Below are 17,589 nucleotides of genomic sequence, written 5' to 3' on the forward strand. Positions count from 1 at the left end.
ATACGTGTATGGCACAATTCAGCAGCAGTTCTATGGGGCGGACTGAGCTTGCATCATACCTAGCAGATAATGGCTGTGACACCCAGCTAGAATCCGCCTCTAATAGCCATGGGTGGAGCAGAGCTCATCTGCGGCTGGTAACCTGTTAAATGACACTGTCAATTTCAGACAGGAGCATTACCATGTTGGCATGGGTAAAATGGGTATTGGTTCAATGGGAAGGAGTTATGAACAAAAGCATGACGTGACAGTAAGGGGTAGAACTGCACAAGGTGATAGGAAATAGGGCAAAATGTAAGGTGTGGGCATGAATAGAAGATTAGAGAAATGAAAGAGCCAAATAGGAGCGAGCTAGGGGAAAAAATCATCTAGAGTTGGGTAAAGGGAAAATGGGTGTAGAGAAGGGAAAAAGGTACTACAGAAAGATGAACAGAGAAGGAGACAAAAGTGATTTAGATAAAGATGGGTGGGGGAAATGAAATTGTGAGCAAAAGAAAGGTGAATGGAGAAAGTGAAAAAGGGAATAGGGAAAAATGGATGAAGGTAAGGAAAAGGGAGCTAGAGAGACATGGGTAGAAAGGGAAAATGGAGGCAGAGAAAGATGGGTGTATAGTGGAAAAGGGAGCTAGGAATAGTTGTGAACAGAAAGAAAAAAGGTGTCAGGATTCCTGTTGTCCTTCTGCAGTTTACCACTAGTGGCTGCTATTGTTCACCTTGATAATTGTGCTGCATTTCCACGTTTTTATTTCTCAGATTAACAGGTGTATATGCGAATAAAATGGTGAATGAAGTCATATAAATTTGTGGGAGGATAAGCCCGGGCTATTTCATCTTTGAGTGTGCTGGAGAGTGCTTTCTTGAAAAAATATAATTTTGCAGCATTATTCCATTTGGTATCAATTGCTCACCATGAAAATTATGTGGAGTAGTCCACTATAGAATGCTTACCCTGATGTAGAGCCATCAGTGTAGCTGAGCTGGAGCTGTTGCACAATGATTAGGGTCATCAAACAACTGGCTCATGGGTGCTATAAAGGCCTTCAGATCATTAAGTTAACCTTCTTGAGTCTTAATAAGGGGGCTTGCCTCCATCAGCGGATTCCATGATGAAGACTTGAGTATCATGTTACGATATTGGTGTAGTAGTGCTGGAATCCAGAGGCCGGAGGAGCCTTGGCAAGTAACAGTAAGCAATAGTAGAAGTATTCGGAGATAGCAAAAGCAGCTGTAGGAAGCAAACTGGAGATAAGTGAGAACCGTCTAGGCTCAGGAATTCCGGAGAAAGAGAATGGAACTAGTTTAACTGCTGGATACAATACCCAAGACATGAGTGAGAGATTCAGGTGGCTTTAAGTAGGCCCAAAAGGGAAAAAAAGATGGATTCCACAGGTTCAGAATCTGCCATCTTAGTAAAGGGAAATGGCAGAACAGCAGCCTCCAGTGGTAAGGAGTGGAAATACAGTACAATTATCAAAGTGAACAATAGCCGCCACTCCTGGTCAAACTGCAGAAGGACAACAGGAATCTTGACAAAAGGACACTGGCGAGAGAAAAAAAAGGAGATAGGAAAATATGGGTCAAAAAAAGGGAAAAAAATCTCACAGCTCATCTGCTCCGAGGATGTAGATGGCATGAGCAAATAAGCGCAGTGATTGGCTGCAGCGGTGATATGTGCTGCCAAGGTATTGTTACTTCTGTGGTCAAAACACAGAGACTGGAGAGGTGGCAGAGAGCTCTTGTTGGACCTGGAGAGGGTGAGTGTTGCCCATCTTTGTTATTTTACATTATAGAAATCATTTGGAGTCTATGTTTCAAAAAGTGGGAAACCCCCTTAAAGCAAGCTTCAGGAAGAGGAATGGGTGGCACTCTGACCAACGTGTGTATCTTGTGTAAACTTTTATTCTTACAGCACTTGATAGAACATGGAGCCAGGGATGGTATTCGTTTAGGACGACGGGCGATTCACGCTGCACTAGTGCTTCAACGGGTCCTGAACTCACCCTTTCCCCTTCCTGAAGCTTGCACCAAGGACTTGTTTTCTTCGGGTGGAGCACCTGTACACCACGATACTAGCAAGCTGCTATCAAGTTTCCGTTGAATACTACTCAATGTATGCGGTCAGAATAGCACCTTTTTTTGCTTTTTTTTGCCCCCCCCCTTTAACCCTGCTGTTCTGTTGGTCAAAAATGACCGACTTTGAACTTCAATATTCTTTAAAATATTCAAGATGCGGCTCTGAAACCCGTGGCCAACCGACCCATCCTCATTTAAGTCAATCAACCACAAGTTTCAGAACCGCATCTTGAACACCCCAAAAAATACCAAAGTTCAAAATAGGTCTCCCCAGACCGAACAGAACAGCAGGGTTAAAGCAGTTGGCTTACAACAGCTGTTTGTGGCAGAATATAAATAGACCCCGCCTCTGGGATCTACGACTATCTCTAGATCCCTGGCTATATTCAAAACTTTCAGAGTAGTGAATGGAGAGAGCTAGCAGATGTCCTGTCACTGAGGATTGGGCTCCAGTCAGAACCTTTTGAGGCACTGTCTATGCAGGTCACAGATGATAGGTGCCAGTCCTTGTGTGCTTCCCATAAATGGTTGTCATGGTTGTCATGAGACAATCTCTTCAAGGAGAAGCTGTCACTGGGAAGATTTAGACTGCTGTCAAAGTGCCCAATGGAGGGAAAATAGTGAGCCTTTCAACATTATTCTTTTTAAATGTTATATCTTAAACGATAATAAACGATTGTCAAGGAACTTAAAAAAAAATAACATTTTTTTCTGGATACGTGCAAAGACTTCAGTGATATGAGAGCTCACAGAACAATACACTTTATGCATGTGGAAAGGTTATCCTGCATCTTACGAAGCATAGACACACATGCTCTTCACAGACCGCCAACTGAAGAGACCCCTATAGTCAGAAAATACACGGTCATCCTTTAATCTGCAGCTCTATGAACGGCATATTGTTTTACCTCCGCACTATTAAAACATTGCTTCCTTTATCTGTATTTACAAACAGTTATCGCTCTCAGATCTTTATAGAACTATACAAATTCCAATCCCTTCGATTTAATAGGACGTATTTTGCATAATAGAGTAATAATCAGTAACGATAATTTATTCCTAGAGACAAAGCCGTGTGCTGCGCACTAACATTGGGCAGATACATTTGATAAATGAATCTTATTTATCCATTTTCTACTATGTTTATGTTTGCTGAGATATATTATTATCCTTATTATTTTGCTTATAAACAATAGGATAATGTTTTTCATTAACAACAACTTAATTGAATGCTTCTTCTTGCAAACAGAAAAGCAGATAAAATAATAGAGTGAAATCCCATTTTTTGTTAGAGAAGACTTTTTGTTAAAGAGACAACATCCTGTTTTATATGTAAGCTTGTTTAACCCCTTTCTGTCTTTCAGATGTCCACTTCCAAGACCCAGGCTCTCCAGCTAAGGATGGAGGACATAAGCTTGTGCCCTGACATGGAGAGGTGCAGTCAGCAGCAGCCTCTCTCCTCCTAGCTCAGTCCATAGTTGCAGTTGTGATCGTTTGTCTGCACCTCCTCCTCCTCCTGTCTCCCAGACCAGCATCAGCAGCAGAAGGGCTGGAGGATGCTGTCTGCACAGAGCACTGCCAGCTCCACACACAACTGATGGATGCAGCCTAGAGATCTGCTCAGCCCATGGACAATCCCACCCCTTGATACAGTGGTACAGTCCTCTGGAGCTGTCTCTGCACCCTGGATGGTGAACGCCTGCTTGTTGTAGCACTGGATCCCTAAGATGATGATAAAGGAGCCTTGGTTCGTACAGGAGATTATCACTCACTGACCCATAGAACTGTCCCTGACACCAACATCCTGCCTCCATCTCTTCCCTGTGGCTGACTGATGCTCATTCAAGGTGGATTTATCCCCTGCCTGGTTGGCAAATAAGCGGTCAGGCAAGGGCACCAGTGTTAGGCTATGGCAAGACCTGCACAGGGCAAAGGAAAGCAGCCTGGGGGAGCGAGGCTGCTCAGAGTCACCACCCAATAGGTAGGTGCCAAATCTCACACTGATGTGCTCCTTTACAGAAGAGGGAATGGAGGGTTTGTGTTTTGTATGTGATTGTAGATACTTATCTATATACACGTGAGGGGGCATGGAAAGATGAGAGCAGCACTTTATAAGAATGCTCTGCTCCTGCCGGTGTGTGCTGGAGGCGCCGCTCCGGGTGACCGGGTGATTTCAGCACTCTAACAAGTGGACAGCGCACTCTAAACGGTCAGAAACGGCTGAGAAACGGCATTCTGAGAAGAAGTCAGCGTGTGTGTGTGTGTGTGTGTATGTGTGTGTGTTACAGAACGTGTGTGTGTGTTACAGAACGTGTGTGTGTGTTACAGAATGTGTGTGTGTGCATGTGTATATGTGTGTGTTTGTGTGTGTGTTACAGAATGTTTGTGTGTGTTACAGAATGTGTGTGTTACAGAATGTGTGTGTGTTACAGAATTTGTGTGTGTTATAGAATGTGTGTGTGTGTGCATGTGTGTATGTGTGTGTTTGTTACAGAATGTGTGTGTGCATGTGTGTATGTGTGTGTTTGTGTGTGTTACAGAACATTTGTGTGTTACAGAATGTGTGTGTGTGTTTTACAGGATGTGTGTGTGTTACAGAATGTGTGTGTGTATGTGTGTGTTTGTGTGTGTGTGTTACAGAATGTGTGTGTGATACAGAATGTGTGTGTGTTACAGAACGTGTCTGTGCGTGTTACAGAATGTGTGTGTGTTACAGACCGTATGTGTGTGTGTGTTACAGAATGTGTGTGTGTGCATGTGTGTATGTGTATGTTTGTGTTTGTTACAGAATGTGTGTGTGTTACAGAACGTGTGTGTGTGTGTTACAGAATGTGTGTGTGTTACAGACCGTATGTGTGTGTGTGTTACAGAACATGTGTGTGAGTTACAGAATGTATATATATATGTATGTATGTGTTTGTGTGTGTTTGACAGAAAATTTACTGTATATAGTTTTCAACCTGCCATTCCCCACCCACAATCTACCTTCTTTATCCCCCATAATATCAATAAAATCAATGGCTGATAAGTAGATTAGTGTGTGATTGTGTGTATGTGTGTTTTGTGTGTGTTACAGAAAATGTATATGATTTTCAACCTGCCATTCCTAACCCCACAATCTACCTTCTTTATCCCCCTATATCAATAATATCAATTGCTGATAAATAGATTCAATTCTAAGAGCTTTTCGTTGATTTTTTATACCATTCTTCAGGAGTGCAAGAGTTAAATGTAACCCAAACTCTGGCACTCTCAGGCAGTGAAGGCTTTGGACAGACATTGTAATGATGAAAGGTGAGTAATCCTAGAAAGCTTCATAACCTTCAGATCACAGCCAATCAAAATGCCAGCTTCTATGCCATAAAAGAGATATTGATAATGCATCTGATAAAGGTGGGCACAAGTGAAGCAGCTGACAGCCAGCTTTCCTTATAGACCAGATGTCACAATAATTCGTTTTTAACCCACCAGTGCCTGGTAGGCAGTAATTTACCATCATTGGCCAGCTCATAAAACCCACTAGTTTACTTAAATCTACACATTTCTCTGTGCCTCTGCTAATTGTCATCCATGGCATCTGTAAGATGACGCCACCAACTCCCTAAAATGTGACTCACCCACAAAAGCTGCTCTTCCCCTCAATAGTTAATAGCAGATTACACCCAGTGTTTAGTCAGAAAGTGAAAGGAAGCGCTGTCTGCATTTGGTACATAGGCACCAAGAGCTCACTGAGGCTAATGAGCCTTTTCTAAAAGGAATTACAGTAAATAATGTGCTGTGCACTTCCTCACTGATACCACTGGAAGATCGCATTCAATCCAATGATTATTTAAGTATAGTCTTCTTTGTGGTCGGGGTTTGTCTGCAAGAAATGCATTGTTTTTTCTTATGTGGTTAAGGAGTCTGTTCATTCCTTGGCAAGTCAATACACTGAGTACAGTATACTTAAGGCATGCAATCCATATAGTTATTATTATAGCAGTTTACATGTCATGTTTGCAAATTATTTATTTCTCTCTTATGGTTAAGCTTTTAGCAGATGCCTGTATCACATATAATGGGGCTTATGTGTCACTTAATACAAACCGCCAGATGATTTATTAGACTCCAAGAAAAGTCCTCAATTTTATGTAAAATGTTAAAAATGTTTCTATCTATCAATCAGCTATCTATCTATCTATTTATCTATCTATCTATATCTATCTCATATCTATCTATCTATCTATCTATCTATCTATCTATCTATCTATCTATCTATCTATCTATCTATATCTATCTCATATCTATCTATCTATCTATCTATCTATCTATCTATCTATCTATCTCATATCTATCTATCTATCTATCTATCTATCTATCTATCTCATATCTATCTATCTATCTATCTATCTCATATCTATCTATCTATCTATCTATCTATCTATCTATCTATCTATCTATCTATCTCATATCTATCTATCTATCTATCTATCTATCTATCTATCTATCTATCTCATATCTATCTATCTATCTATCTATCTATCTATCTATCTATCTCATATCTATCTATCTATCTATCTATCTCATATCTATCTATCTATCTATCTATCTATCTATCTATCTATCTATCTATCTATCTATCTATCTCATATCTATCTATCTATCTATCTATCTATCTATCTCATATCTATCTATCTATCTATCTATCTATCTATCTATCTATCTATCTATCGTATCTATCTATCTATCTATCTCATATCTATCTATCTATCTATCTATCTATCTATCTATCTATCTATCTATCTCATATCTATCTATCGTATCTATCTATCTATCTATCTCATATCTATCTATCTATCTATCTATCTCATATCTATCTATCTATCTATCTATCTATCTATCTCATATCTATCTATCTATCTATCTATCTCATATCTATCTATCTATCTATCTATCTATCTATCTATCTATCTATCTATCTATCTATCTATCTATCTATCGTATCTATCTATCTATCTCATATCTGTCTATCTATCCATCTATCTATCTATCTATCTATCTATCTATCTATCTATCTATCTATCTATCTATTATCTATCTCATATCTATCTATCTATCTATTATCTATCTATCTATCTATCTATCTCTCTATCTATCTCTCTATCTCTCTATCTATCCCATATCTATCTATCTATCTATCTATCTATCTATCTATCTATCTATCTATCTATCTATCTATCTATTTATCATCTATCATTTATCTATCTTTAGCAATATATGATAGATCGATATGAGAATGATAGATAGTTAGATAGATAGATTAATAGATATATAGGTATATAGGCAGATGGATAGATAGATACATAGATGAATATATAGACAGATAGAGAGATCTGATAGATAGATAGATAGATAGATAGATAGATAGATAGATAGATAGATAGATGCATATTTATATAACTATATAGTTATACAGATATTTATAGAAATGTATATGTATCAATATTTGCAATATATACATATTATTTATCTGTCTATCTATCTACCTCTCTCTCTCTCTCTATATATATATATATACATAATCAATTGTAAGACTGTTATAGCTGTTTTTAACTATTTTGCAACCTTTGAAGATCGCATTAGTTTCTGGAACTATTAAAAGTAATTGTAACCTTTCTCTCTAACTAATACTAGTAATATGGGAGCTCTGCTTAGTCAAAACTAGTTTAATTAATTTTGCAGTTAATAAAAAGGGGTTAATCTACAAAGAAGACATTTTTCTTGCAATTTGCTTCTTTCTTGCACTGGTTGCATACTGTACATTTTGGATGTAGTTATTGGGTCAGCAACGTGCAACCATCTCCTTATGTTTCCCTTTAACTTCAGTTTTGTCATGAATGGAGTTCACCACTGACAGGATCTGGCATCTCTTATGTTGTATCGTTTGCTTGTCGGAATATTGAGATTATTGTGTTATTAATGTTATCAATTTCAACAGCCGCGAATACAACTCTGAAATAGAGGAGCCGTGTATAACGTGCAAATACTTTCCATAACTTCGGAATGTACTGAGTGGGTAGCGGTGTCTCTGTGCATTAGAAAAGTGACGTTGCTCTTCTTCATCATTCTGTATATGTAGCCATACACAGATATAGCGGTGTAACTTTTGTGAAGCTTGAAAGATTTACCATAATTCATAGTAGTAACTGCAATTGTGCAGAAAAGTACAAATCCTGTATCCTGGCAGCAGAATTATTATTGGGCTTACTGGATCTTTGTCTATAAATGTTGTTTTTCCGAGGTGGGATAGTTGGATCCATTAATGGAATATCATGCAATGCAGATTCTAATAGATCCATATTTAAGAAATGGCCAAAGTAGTTGCCATGAGCACAACAGAAAGGCAACAAGAAGGCTCAGACGAAGCAGTAGTCCTAGGGTCTCGGCATGTTGTCTTGCAATGCTTACATCCTTCACAGGAGCGTTGACACTGCAGCACTATAGCCTGCAGTGCAGATATAGTCCATGGAAAGGCACAGAAGCAACAGTAAATAAGGGACAGACCGCGGTCATACATCTCATCTCTCCTTGACTAGTCTCAGTTGCATAGGATTTGCTGCAGCATTGCCATGTGATTTGCTGCAAGAGTCTTGGTAGGAGACTGGTTACGATGGACATAGTGGTCATACTGTGATATAACATATGGCAGAAAGTTAGAAACCATTGCGATAATAAGCCCTAGAGAACGGCCCCTGCCACCAATATTCCGCTTCCAGAAGAATTGTATCATATGAATCCATTGTTCGCGTACTGTAGGAGCAACAGGCGGTCACAGCTTTCTTAACAAAGAGGATGATTCACGGGCACTTTGTAACATCTAGCACATAACTATTAGCGATGACAGTAATTGTTGAAAGCCTTACGAAACTAAATAAAATGGTTGTGTTGGATTTGAGTTTCTCGTTTTCTTATTTCTGTAAAGTAGCGCGATCATTTAGTAGATTTTTTTCCCCACCCCTATGTAAAACCACCCATAAAGCATTCGGTGACAACATATTCCAGTTTGCGTTGTTACGAGATACATATTTTTCCTCTTTGTACGGGGCACATTTCGGCACACTTCCACGCCTACCGAAATAGATTCCTAATTTTGTATAGTTTGAGAGATTGTTTCGGAATGTCAAAATAATCCACTCACCAAAGTATAAGTTTACAGCGCGGCAAAGTGAAAAAAGCAAACCCCACACACATGACAAGAGAAATGCATTCATACTGCTTTTATCAAAGGGAAACGGCTTTTCAAAATATGTACTATGTGCCAAATTGCTGTTTGTCGTAGGGCTGAGATCTAGGGTATACTTTCCAGGCGTAGTCGAGCGCGACGTCTGCATTCATGATGGAATAAAGTAAAGACTTTCAAAGGTTAATGGCTGATGCCAAAAAAACACATATTTATTTGAAGAAAAAAATATTCTACCTGTATCTTAATGGAGAACTATTATTCTTGCCTAAAGCAGACAATAGCACAGAGAAAAAGGGAAAGGCAATGCTGATGACTAGCTTATTGTGAAAGAATCTGGCATCTTCTAGTCACACATTTATTCCTATTTTCTTGCAAACCAGGTAACTTCCCTGCCATATTTACCGTACGTCTATATTTCTAAATGACCCATTAGATCTATAACATTCATCCTTCCTAACCATCGTCATCACAATTCTGAAAACCGCGCAAAATACTGGCTAAATATTCAAAGGGACAATTAAACATCTATATATAATGTGTCGACTGCCCTTATTGTCATTGCTATCTCTACCCCTGCTCGTCAGTCCTTGGTAACGCTCAATATACAATTATGTGTACAGGAAGAATGGAGAGTCGGTCTCGTCCTCCATTTTTTTCATTTCCTGTACTTTTTTGAGAAAATGCATGAAAATGTAAACTAGGAAGCGCATAATCATTAATTGCTTGTCAGTACGGGCACCGTTGGATTCACAAAGTTCTTGAAAGTTTTTGGATCATTTTTGATATGCTTTTTTTTGCTAAACATAAAAATGGGTATAAATGAAAGATTCTGATTGAACCTATTCTTTGTACTTTGTCTATGATTTAATTTTCTTCTGCTGTTTACATGAAAAACTGCATTTGTGATTCTAGCCTAATGCACATCGCAATGTGCAGTATTCATTTCCAGATTGATAATATGAGCATTACAGCTGTAGGTCAGAGAGCAAGGTGAGAACCTTGTCTCCACTGCTTTACTGTAAATGATTGAACTAGTTAATATAGAAAAGATATACAATGCACAGGACCATTGTCTCACAATACAAAAACATGCAGGCCATAAGTAATCACTATTGTTGGCGACAATGACTGGTGGGTGTAAGTGGAAGGTCATCAGTCTCTGTGCTATTTAGTATCATCTATAGAGAACCAATTGGCTAGTCTACGAGTGGATGTGTCAAGACTAAGTGTTCACTTTATAATTATATGGGAATGGCTAGGCAACAAAAAAAGCACAATAGGGTGTTATTCAGCTTAATGAGGTGATCAGAGGCCGTTCCGCTCACCTGATGTTGTTGTGTAAGACATAACGTTAAAAAAGGTTTCAAATAGGGGTACAGCTGTTGCAGCTTATCATATTGCTATAGCCAAGGTAGTATAAGGAGTAGTTAGGAAACGGCGGGTGATTCGCACTGCTGGTGTACATCCGACAGGGCTGGACTGGCCATCTGGCAATTCTGGCAAATGCCAGAAGGGCCTGTCTGGTTGTGGGCTGCCTTGTTTGCTACGTTGTTAGCAGAATCTGTGTTCTCAAGACATCCATACTGCTAAGAGTTTTGAAGGAGCACATAGTTGCTGACTTCGTAACTTACGCCAGCAGGCCACAGGTATAATTAGAAATATTGGATCTTGTAGTAAATCTTGCTTTCCTCCATCCAGGGTAATATTAGTAATATATGCCTATCTGGTGCTCAGGGGTGGGGACACCATGGGCCTGTGTAATTTTAAATGCCAGGGCTGAATTTCACTCCCAGTCCATACTTGACATCCGATCAAGGAGTCAGAAAGAAGCAAAGAAGTTGACAATGCGTTTTGTTCTCTACGTGTTTCGAAGAATTACAGATTTTTGTGGTTCTCCTGGAGAAGAAGTTGTAATCCTTCAAAACGCATAGAAAATAAAGCGCACTGTCAGTATCTTCACTTGTTTTTGACGCCTTCTTGGTCTGATGTATATGAGCAGCGTTGATCATCCACTATCTCCTTAATTATACTTATAGAGGAGTGACAGTTGTACAGATTCCCTCTTTCCACATAGTGAGCTAATAATGAAGGATTTGCTTTTCACAAAATGTTCAATACATTGAAGCATTGTTCAATATAGCGAGGGTCCAAAAAATGAAGTCGCCTGCTGTTTTTCTTAGGTACAATGTTGTGGGTCTCAAGTAATCAAGTCATATGTAGATACCTGAGACAGCACATTTATTCCCTACAGTTGACTTATTGAGTCCCTAAAGTACTTGGCACGCTACTAAATGGTGCCTGCTAAAAATATCATACTCTGTCGAAGGTACACCACAGTAATGCAGCATGTAATGGAACATTCTCTCACATTCTATGTACAGCAAATCAGAGGGTCACAGTGGTGTGGCACAGACATACAGCCGTCAAAAGGCTCTATAATATGGATCTACACAATACTGCTCCATGTTGCAGTCACACCGAGAAGCCCATAGGATAAAACCTTGTTCTTCTACGTGTCATATGTGGACGTCACATGTAATGGTGAAATATAGGTGAAAGCTAAGATCAGTCTGATGTTCCATTCAGCTCAGTTCAGTCTTATTGTCATTTACAGTTAAAATAGTAATTTATTCTAAATGTATTATAAAAGCATTTACATTCATATTTATTAACGTTCTTCAAATCTGTAGTCATATTTGCTGACAAATCATTTGGATGTCTATACATCTTTGATGACTTCAAGTATTTTCATATATGACAACCCTCCTCCATGCCTTCCTGAATGCAAAGGATGAATTTTTAGCAATGCAGATTGTTTAAGAGATACATGCTCTAATCCATAACCTTATCTTAAGAGGTTGGTCCACAGGATAAGCGACAAATGTAGGATCACAGGATGCTTAACTGTTCGGTTAATGAGATTGTTGGTCATAAAGTCCCCTTTGGAAATTGGGTGATAGCGCACATGCATGATTGCTTTATTCACTTTTATGGGTCTATGGCAGCGGTAGTGTGCATGCGCTCCCATGGACCGTGAGCAAAGCGGTTGTTACGCATGCACTCTCTGTCTACTTCTTGTAATCGGTGGTGGTCCAGGGGTCGGACCAGCAGTCATACATTCATAACATATCCTGTGAAGAGGTGATAAATAGTGTTTAGACAATCAACTCTAAATTGTTCTGCAGAACACAATGGTACAATTATGGTGCCATTAGATCTGATTTCATCAATGGATGATATATGGCAAGGTGCCCAACCAGCGGCCCAGGGACCACATGCAGCACAAAATGCCATTCTGTGAGACCCCTAAACATCTGGTCACAGACATGCTTACTTATGCGTTGCTGCTTAAATGTCATTTCTAAATTAGTGAACAAAATATTTAGTCCATGTTCCTTTTTGTGCCTCCCATAACTATTAGGAGAGCGAGTGTCTCTCTTAGCTTGCACCTGTTCACATTTGTCTTTCAGTTTGGAAGTTACAGCCTGCCTTTTTACATTTTTGATATTTATTAGGGGAATGAGTTATCTTGGCTCTTGTTTGGACTTAAAGAAAAGTGTATATGAGTTACAGGTGGATATCCATGTACTGTATGTGGCTCCTTCCATTTTAGTTTATTGCAATTGAGTTTATAATCCATCGCCACGTGTTCCCATGGCCTTCTCTTCTCTGGAGTGCAAACTAAGTGAAAAGTGAACTCAAATTCTTCCAAAAGTTGCAGGCTCCACTTTTAGGACTTTTAACTCTAACACATTAGTGGCATATACTTTTGCTGTGCCATAAATGTCTCAGATGGTAACAACTATTTCAGTTTTATTGCACCCCTAGGGGTGATTTAATATGAAAATATGGCTCTCAGGCCAGAAAAGATTGTGCATCCCTGATATACAGCCACTATGACTAGGACCTATGTAAAATCTGAGCAGCTATCCAAAAACATAATTTGGCTTCCAGAGCCAAAAGAGGATGATATTCAGATGGCCATCCTCAGAGGAAATAAGACCCAGGTGTCGTTTATGGAATATTTTCCAGTAACTTATTTGCATGCCAAAAACGACCATTTTCACGGATCATAGCAGTGAGTATAAAAGGTCAAACGGAGGTAATAAGAGATAATTAAGGTCAGACATGTACATCTAGTCACTAATCTACTCCTGGGCACATAAAATAAAAACCTGGCATATTTGCCAGTATCAGTTATTTTGCAGCCACCAGTTAAATTCTGCCATTATTAAAACACTTCTACTTCAGAAAGTGAGAGTCTAATTATTTCTCTAGAGATGAAAAGAGAGAAATGATTTCTAGTTTGGTAAATGTGAGCTTGTGAGGTTCTAATTAATATGCCAATGGTCTATGTACATTTCACTTAATTTGATTCAGCAAAAAAAAAGTACTTCAATTTGCATAATATAACAGATAAGTTCAGATACTTTTTAGCATGTAGACCAATAAACAGCAACTTCAGCAACATGACAGGGAAGAGATAATTAACTGTCACATGCTGTATAGTGATCCATTCTGCTCATGCTGCTAACAGATGTGGCCCTCAAATTAAGTTTGGATTGAAGTTTTAATCAACTGGAGTCTTGAAATGTGAGAAGCATTTTCTTCTTAGAAAAGTCATGTGATGGCCAGAAAGTGCCAAGTGTCGTCTGTGCCACTCACTAAAATGGTAGACTTTCAGTTGCTACAAGTCATCGTTGCATTGCCCTAAATTTAGGAGACAAATATCACATATTATAAATGTGGCCTTGCATATATACTACAAGATAATTTGTAAATTATACAGCCAAGTTTGCTTAAGGTGATTCTGCCTGCACAAAATGGCAATTCAAACCAAGTACAGGCGCGGTTCGTCATGGCGGGACAAATTATTTATTTAAACCTTTCCACCTGCTTGTTGTTCCTCTGCCTCCACTGGCCTCTTCTTTGATTGACTGATCTGGCTTCATAGAGCAAGAGAAAGGAAGTAGTGGTGGTAACCAAACAGGTGGGAAAGTATTAATAATTGATTGGTCCCACCATGAAGCACCGAGCGCCGGTACTTCGTTTGAACATTCATTCTGTGCTGACAAAGTCCTTTTAAACCTGTAGAGGATAGGTTGTAACTTGTTGACCAGTGGAGGTCCAACCATTCGGGCCCAACATGATCAGAAAATTAGGAAACTTTTATCCCCGTAAGAATGGAGCAACTCGACAGCCAGTCCATTCATCCCCTATGGGTCTGCTAATTGCCACACTATGCTTTTTCTGGCATGACTATAGAAAATGGTTGCAGCAGCCATCGGTCATCGGTCTAGGTGTTACCTACAGATAAGTGATAACTTGTTTCACTGGACAACCCCTTTGCTATCATATTAATGTTCTTTTCCACAATTATAATTGTAATATATTGAAACTTTATGTAACTTTTTATTATACTATATGTTTCAATTTTTAAAAGATCTGTTTTTTTTCTGAAGCAAATGGAGGCTTCCTTAAAGGGAACCTGTCACCCCGATTTTTCAGATTGAGATAAAAATACTGTTAAATAGGGCCTGCGCTGTGCGTTACAATAGTGTATGTAGTGTACCCTGATTCCCCACCTATGCTGCGAAATACATTACCAAAGTCGCCGTTTTCGCCTGTCAATCAGGCTGGTCAGGTCAGGTGGGCGTGGTGACATCGCTCGTTTCTTCCCCAGCTTTCCATTAGTGGCGTAGTGGTGTGCGCATGTCCAAGTTCCGAATCCCCTGCGCGCACGTGAAGAAACAGCGCGCGATCTGCGCTATTGCCCCTGTTATCGGTGGGGGCGGCCTTCTTCCTGGGGCCGCGCGTGCGCAGATGGAGTGCTCTGCTGCACGGGGCTTCAGGAAAATGGCCGCGGGATGCTGCACGTGCGCAGAAGAGATCGCGGTGGCCATTTTCCCAAAGCCGAGATGCAAACTCGGCTTTGGAAAAATGGCCGCCGCGATCTCTTCTGCGCACGCGCGGCATCCCGCGGCCATTTTCCTGAAGCCCCGTGCAGCAGAGCACTCCATCTGCGCATGCGCGGCCCCAGGAAGATGGCCGCCCTGTTATGCTGTGCTATCAGGCAACACAGTGTGCAGTAATCAGCGCACATACAGTGATATGGCAATAACCCAAAAACAATAGAACAAGCTCTGAGACGTGGAATCTCTGCAGACTGCAATACCTGAACCTATCCTCACACAACTAAAAGCAGCAGTGGATTGCGCCTAACACTACCTATGCAACTCGGCACTGCCTGAGGAGCTGACTAGCCTGAAGATAGAAATACAAGCCTGACTTGCCTCAGAGAAATACCCCAAAGGAATAGGCAGCCCCCCACATATAATGACTGTTAGCAAGATGAAAAGACAAAACGTAGGAATGAAATAGATTCAGCAAAGTGAGGCCCGATATTCTAGACAGAGCGAGGATAGCAAAGAGAACTATGCAGTCTACAAAAAACCCTAAAGCAGAACCACGCAAAGGGGGGCAAAAAGACCCACCGTGCCGAACTAACGGCACGGCGGTGCACCCTTTGCGTCTCAGAGCTTCCAGCAAAAGAGAATAGCACAGCTGGACAGAAAAAACGGAAACAAAAACAAAGTAACACTTATCTAGCAGAGCAGCAGGCCACAGGAAAGATGCAGTAGCTCAGATCCAACACTGGAACATTGACAAGGAGCAAGGAAGACAGACTCAGGTGGAGTTAAATAGCAAGGCAGCCAACGAGCTCACCAAAACACCTGAGGGAGGAAGCCCACAGGCTGCAATACCACTTGTGACCACAGGAGTGAATTCAGCCACAGAATTCACAACAGTACCCCCCCCTTGAGGAGGGGTCACTGAACCCTCACCAGAACCCCCAGGCCGACCAGGATGAGCCACATGAAAGGCACGAACAAGATCTGGGGCATGGACATCAGAGGCAAAAACCCAGGAATTATCCTCCTGAGCATAACCCTTCCATTTGACCAGATACTGGAGTTTCCGTCTAGAGACACGAGAATCCAAAATTTTCTCCACAATATACTCCAATTCCCCCTCCACCAAAACAGGGGCAGGAGGCTCCACAGATGGAACCATAGGTGCCACGTATCTTCTCAACAACGACCTATGGAATACATTATGTATGGAAAAGGAGTCTGGGAGGGTCAGACGAAAAGACACCGGATTGAGAATCTCAGAAATCCTATATGGACCAATAAAACGAGGTTTAAATTTAGGAGAGGAAACCTTCATAGGAATATGACGAGAAGATAACCAAACCAGATCCCCAACACGAAGTCGGGGACCCACACGGCGTCTACGATTAGCGAAAAGCTGAGCCTTCTCCTGGGACAAGGTCAAATTGTCCACTACCTGAGTCCAGATCTGCTGCAACCTGTCCACCACAGAATCCACACCAGGACAGTCCAAAGACTCAACCTGTCCTGAAGAGAAACGAGGATGGAACCCAGAATTGCAGAAAAATGGAGAGACCAAGGTAGCCGAGCTGGCCCGATTATTAAGGGCGAACTCAGCCAACGGCAAAAATGACACCCAATCATCCTGGTCAGCAGAAACAAAACATCTCAGATATGTTTCCAAGGTCTGATTGGTTCGTTCGGTCTGGCCATTAGTCTGAGGATGGAAGGCCGAGGAAAAAGATAGGTCAATGCCCATCCTACCACAAAAGGCTCGCCAGAACCTCGAGACAAACTGGGAACCTCTGTCAGAAACAATATTCTCAGGAATGCCATGCAAACGAACCACATGCTGGAAGAACAAAGGCACCAAATCAGAGGAGGAAGGCAATTTAACCAAGGGCACCAGATGGACCATTTTAGAAAAGCGATCACAGACCACCCAAATGACCGACATCTTTTGAGAAACGGGAAGGTCAGAAATGAAATCCATCGAAATATGTGTCCAAGGCCTCTTCGGGACCGGCAAGGGCAAAAGCAACCCACTGGCACGTGAACAGCAGGGCTTAGCCCTAGCACAAATCCCACAGGACTGCACAAAAGCACGCACATCCCGTGACAGAGACGGCCACCAGAAGGATCTAGCAACCAACTCCCTGGTACCAAAGATTCCTGGATGACCGGCCAGCACCGAACAATGAAGTTCAGAGATAACTTTACTAGTCCACCTATCAGGGACGAACAGTTTCTCGGCCGGACAACGATCAGGTTTATTAGCCTGAAATTTCTGCAACACTCTCCGCAAATCAGGAGAGATGGCAGACACAATGACTCCTTCCTTGAGGATACTCGCCGGCTCAGATAACCCCGGAGAGTCGGGCACAAAACTCCTAGACAGAG

The 17,589-nt window shown here is 40.9% G+C and overlaps 1 protein-coding gene across 6 annotated transcripts in view; it reads left to right on the plus strand.

Annotated features, from left to right (window-relative positions):
* The first annotated feature begins 3,598 nt into the window (after positions 1-3,598).
* TENM1 (teneurin transmembrane protein 1) overlaps positions 3,599-17,589 on the plus strand; it is a 1,319,573-nt gene continuing 1,305,582 nt past the window's right edge. For 3 of the 6 annotated variants that reach the window (XM_069747173.1, XM_069747175.1, XM_069747177.1), the window contains exon 1: positions 3,599-4,054. The gene's annotated coding sequence lies outside the window, so the exon portion shown is untranslated. The remainder of the gene's footprint in view (positions 4,055-17,589) is intronic. The other 3 variants (XM_069747174.1, XM_069747176.1, XM_069747178.1) reach the window with 1 other exon arrangement.

The sequence above is a fragment of the Ranitomeya imitator genome, chromosome 2 (genome assembly GCF_032444005.1).
Source record: "Ranitomeya imitator isolate aRanImi1 chromosome 2, aRanImi1.pri, whole genome shotgun sequence".
Taxonomy (NCBI): Eukaryota; Metazoa; Chordata; class Amphibia; order Anura; family Dendrobatidae; genus Ranitomeya; species Ranitomeya imitator.